At 35.6% G+C, this 5,079-nt stretch overlaps 1 long non-coding RNA gene across 1 annotated transcript; it reads right to left on the reverse strand.

The window, feature by feature from the left end:
• Positions 1 to 1,497: 1,497 nt before the first annotated feature.
• On the reverse strand, positions 1,498 to 4,890 carry LOC107085625. Its single transcript, XR_001481269.1, has 3 exons — positions 4,557 to 4,890; positions 4,358 to 4,449; positions 1,498 to 2,019 (listed from the first exon to the last, which is right to left on the reverse strand). It is a non-coding gene; the product is annotated as an uncharacterized LOC107085625 (long non-coding RNA).
• Between the last annotated feature and the right edge of the window lie 189 nt (positions 4,891 to 5,079).

A 5,079-nucleotide genomic window follows, 5' to 3' on the forward strand; every position in this document is an offset into this window, starting at 1 on the left:
TAGAGTGTGTGCACCGTGTTATCTATCCTAGTATTTCCTTGGAATGTACTGTATCACACCCATTGACAATCGGAGTTACGTAGTCATCAGCTCTGCAGCAACTCTGCAAAAGTATTTTAAAAAACCATGGTGGCATATTTCGACCACTTAAATTCAACTATGGTTCAAAACTGAGTTCAAACCAGGCTTGTGCCTGTCACTGAGCATGAGGCAGGTCAGGTCACCAGTCCATCATAGATTTCTCCATTTTCAGGAGATATATACTTTTACAAATACATTTTTTTTTTCAGTATTAATAAAAGATGCTTCTTTAAGCAACATCACTGTATGATAGGGAATTTAAACAAAAACACAGTATCAATAACTTTACAATCCGTGGGACTGTGCATTTAGACCAATCCTGAATACGGTGGGTATAATGCAAAAAATACATCTTGAATAAGGAAACATTCACACTAGATGTGGTTCAAACCCATCTTATCAGCTAATACAAGGTAATTAACATCTAATTTAAATTAAAAAAAATAAGCTATGCGTAATAAGTGGTAACGAAGTGACCGCTATAACAGATTTTTCTGAAATACTCTATAGAAAAGCTTTTTGTTTTACTGTAACTGACTGTTTCTGTGGTATAATAACACTCTTTCACACAAACTGTACATAAATGTTAAAGTGTTATGGGCAGCTATAGGCTTTTATCTTAAGAAAAAAACAAAACAACTTCTTATTGTCATGGAAAAACATTTTACTCCTGTTTTCATGTCCTTCGTGGGTTTTTTGCAAGTAGACTTTAGCTTTTGGTCAGCTTTTCTATACAGCTCCTTTGGAGGAAGTCTTCTAAAGGGCCCTGTCATGGCTGGTTTTTGATTCATTTCTCCCCTCTGGATAATGATCCCAGTGGTGCTTACTGTGGCTTTGACTTAGAAAGTCAATCCTTACGCAATAAGATAATTTTCAAAAATAATAGAGGCATAAAAATCTGAGGAAAGTTCTTTTTCCAACATGAGATGATTCCTGTGTAATAGATAGGTAATAAAGAACATTTTAGGATGCTATCCTGTAAGACTAAAGACTTAAATTAATTAGGACTGTAGAAGAAAGACTAATGTCTGAATAATGTCACACTTGTTAATTTTATTGGCTTTTTGGTTTTGCAATGTTACATTTCACTTAAAACATTTCCAAATTTGTTTAGATTTTTTCTGTATATGAGGATTAGTTGCTGACAAAGTCCAGATTTTTTTTCCCCTGCTTTATAATCCCCTAAAAAGGCTCCAAAGCTGTTGGGAGGTTTCCCAGGATCTCTTTGGATGACCTTATCACTTATTCAGGTCAAATATACTGAATATATTTTTTACAAAAGGTTAAAAACTGTAGGATGCAAACTGACTGCTGCAATTAACCCCCCCACATTTCCTTCAGGCAGCACACACCTCACCCCTGAGAGGCAAGACAAGAAAACCACTTGATGAATCATGAATACTCACAGTTGTGAAACCATTTCTAAAAATTTATTATGGGGATTACACACAAAATCGCACAATGTAACATATTTCAAATGTGTCGTGAATGCCTCCAAGAATCCAATTCAAATCCTAGGTTACCAAATAAGCCTGAACAAATCCCCCTCACATTGAGTTCCCCTGCTTTGAAGACTGGGAAGGTCCGGTCTGCAGGGCAGGTTTTAGCACGCCATGCAGACTCCTCAGAGCACACAGGAAGAGTAAACCTTTAACACTAGTGGCAACAATGCTTTTACACATTGAAGTTTAATTATAAGAACAGTCACAGTCAATTAATGTGGCTCTTCACTCACAAGCAATTACAGAAAATGTTTGAGTATGTTAAAGTTGAAAATTGAATGAATATTTTCATGCAAAGGTTTTTTTAGACGGTTCTCATAATGTTAACTTCTGCTAATTTGCCTCTGTCAGCCAGTCATGACCTTGGCTCTTGCTGGAGGCTGGAGAATTGCACGTCGACTGTGTTCACTGCTTCCACTTGTTTGTTGGCAAACTCCTGCAGAAACAAAACACAAACACTTAGGGTTCTAATTGAAAAAGGGTGCCATAATAACAGTAGGACCAATTTTGGTAAACATATCTTAGATTTGAAGGAGGAAAAAACATCCAATTTTTTATTATTCTCACAATAAAAGTGTAAAATATAAACAGACTCATAGTTAAAATTATTTTCTGTCTTTCCTTAGAGTAACATTTCAGAGTGAAATAAAATGTCTGATTCCAGGACGCCTGCACTTAGCTGTGTCACCAAACTCTTAAACTAAATGTGAAGAAGGGGGTTTGCACCATTAATCCTTGGGGAGGGGGCTGGATGAGTACTGATGACCTCTTAGGTCAGTTACACGATACATTACACAAAGATTGAGCCTTTTGTGATAAGAGAACACAGCAGGAAGGCTTCTTTGTTATTAACGTCTTATTTTTATTTCCTATTTTGATTTTAAGCAGAACTCCTGTTTTTTTTTTAAAAGCACAACATCTGTAAATCACAATATCTCTGACCTATTAATCCAATTTTTTTCAGACAGTCAAAACTATTAATTACAAATGAACTACTGTATGAGACCCTAAACATAATGCCACTTCTACAATTGTTTCATTAATGCACTCTGCCTGGGAATACCATAAGTGAATATCACACTTTATTTCCACTTCCACGAAATTAAAATTTTATTCAAGATCATAATATACATACTTTTACTTTTACTTTAGTTTTACTATACATTGTAAATTATTTTCTCTAGCTCAAATTATGTAACTAATTGACAATTTAACTTTATTAATTGGGGTCAGAAAGTTCTCTGTCTGTTCTCTACATGTAATTCGAGTTTTAAATAATTAAATTAAAGTTATTATTGTTTTTTATTCCAAAAAAAGAGTAATTTTTTTTTTCATTAAGATGGTAATAAATTCTACAAACACATTCCTTTTAAGCAGCCATGCGAATATCCGTCAGGGCTTGTGAGACAGGCTGAGGAGAGATGAAAGCTGCACTAAAAATATATATTAATATGGTCGTTCGATTTTTCTCATTGCAGAGATATTACTATAAATGTTCCAAATGCAAAATGCTATTTTTTCTTAATTATTCCGCAGAGTGCTGGTTTATTCTCCTGAGACAGAGCACAGAGAGGGACAATGCATTTTTAGATTTTACCAAATCTAATAATGCTTTTTTTATTATTATTTCAAATATCATACCGGGGGTCAAACAGGCGGTGCTCGGTGCCTTTGCAAAGATGCGTGGCCGCGCGTTAACAGGCGGAAATCCCAGGTTGGAGCGGGCCCGGTGCAGAAATCAGCGCCCTCAGGTTGAGCGCAGCGCAGGCGGAGATAAAAGCCGCTCCTCGTCAATTAGCCAGGAGTCAGTGGGAGCGCAGCCCGCCGGAGGCGCTCCGCCGCTTCTCCCTTTAAACGTCCTTTTAAGATACACAGTCCCCGCGGAGGGGCCTCGCTTTGCACTTTAATAATTTATTTAGCGATTTTAAACGGTGAGATGCGGCAGATAACAGCATCAGACATCAACATTCTCCACGCTGCAGTTTCAAAACGTCTCAGATTGGGATCCATTACCATGCAGCTGCTATAATGAGGCGGCCCAAAAGGAGAGCCTAAATCATGTAGGCTACTTTATTAAATCATAATAATACTACTAATAATAATAATGTTAAATAAAACATTTAAAAAAAGGAAACATATGAGTTCTGACTTAATTTTAACAATGTTTGGAAAGATATAAAAATACTATAAACAAGAAAACCTGCAAACATTGAACTCTGTGGCCAAAACTGTTTACTAAATAAAGCTGCTTTGCATTTTTACACTATCTTACATTTTGTTTTGTTGTTTTGTAGTTTCATGCATCCCACATTCTTCCCAATGAAGTTTGAAATATTTTGCTTGCTCCTTTCGAGTTATTTTTTCTATTGTGTAATAATTGAAATGATAAATAGGATTTTAGAAGATATTTATCGAGATTAAATTAAATTGTCACACTATAGGAGGTAATCAATATTACACTCTGACCTGGGTAACATTATCTGTCTATATATTGCACAAATAAAACAAAATATATTATACATAAGTCATATAATATAGGCATATTTTTAAAGTAAGAAAAACTGCATTTTTTTTCTTTTTAACTTGTCATTTTTAGTCGAGGTGTTAGTCATTGCTCATGCACAGCAAATGTGTTCACTTCAATGTTCAAATAACCAAAATTAAGCTCCAATAGAAATGTTAACATTTTCTTTCAGATGACATAGTTCATAATTTTTGAAAAAAAAGATGCAAAAAAAAGAAAAGCATAAAAAGGTGAATACTGTAAAGGTTACCTGTATGTGTTTTCAGCTATAGCAAAACTTTTCTCTGTCTCAGTTCCAAATCCAACTTCTGGATCCATGCATGCTCCTCCTCCGATCGGAATCTGTCAAAAGAGATGTCACTGACTTTATAAGGAGGGTTCTGGGTGTGTGAGCTGCACTGCATGCAGCTCTGGGTTAAAATAAATATATATATATATATATTCCTCACAGCTGTCACGACACCTTTGACTCTGACCCTTTTCACAAGAGCCACGCAGATACAGAAAGAAATCGAGAGAGAGTGAGAGAGAGTGGCAAATGACAAATGAGTAGAAAAAAAAAAAAGCCACGCTCTGCCTGTGTTTATAAATCTAAATCAATATTCAAATCTGTTTGAAGGGAGCGGGTGTGTCCGTGCAGAGGCTGCAGAGAGAGTGTCTGTGTGTAAGAGTGTGTTTGATAGAGAGAGAGAGAGAGAAAGAGAGAGAGAGATGGTGTGTGTAGGTGTTGGAAAAAGCCTCTTAAGATGATACATTTACCAAGCCGTGACAAAAACCCTCAGCATATTATTTTGAGATGGGCACACAGGTTCAAAAATTTAAGTGACGCAAAAGAGGATTTTCTTTGTCCCACAGAGGCTGGAGGAGCTCAAATATAACATCTGTTCTACACAGCCAGGACAATTAACCTCTATTATTATTATTATTATTATTATTATTATTATTATTATTATTATTATTATTATTATTATT

This window comes from Cyprinodon variegatus, unplaced genomic scaffold (assembly GCF_000732505.1).
Source record: "Cyprinodon variegatus isolate N-32 unplaced genomic scaffold, C_variegatus-1.0 Scaffold129, whole genome shotgun sequence".
In the NCBI taxonomy this organism is placed as follows: Eukaryota; Metazoa; Chordata; class Actinopteri; order Cyprinodontiformes; family Cyprinodontidae; genus Cyprinodon; species Cyprinodon variegatus.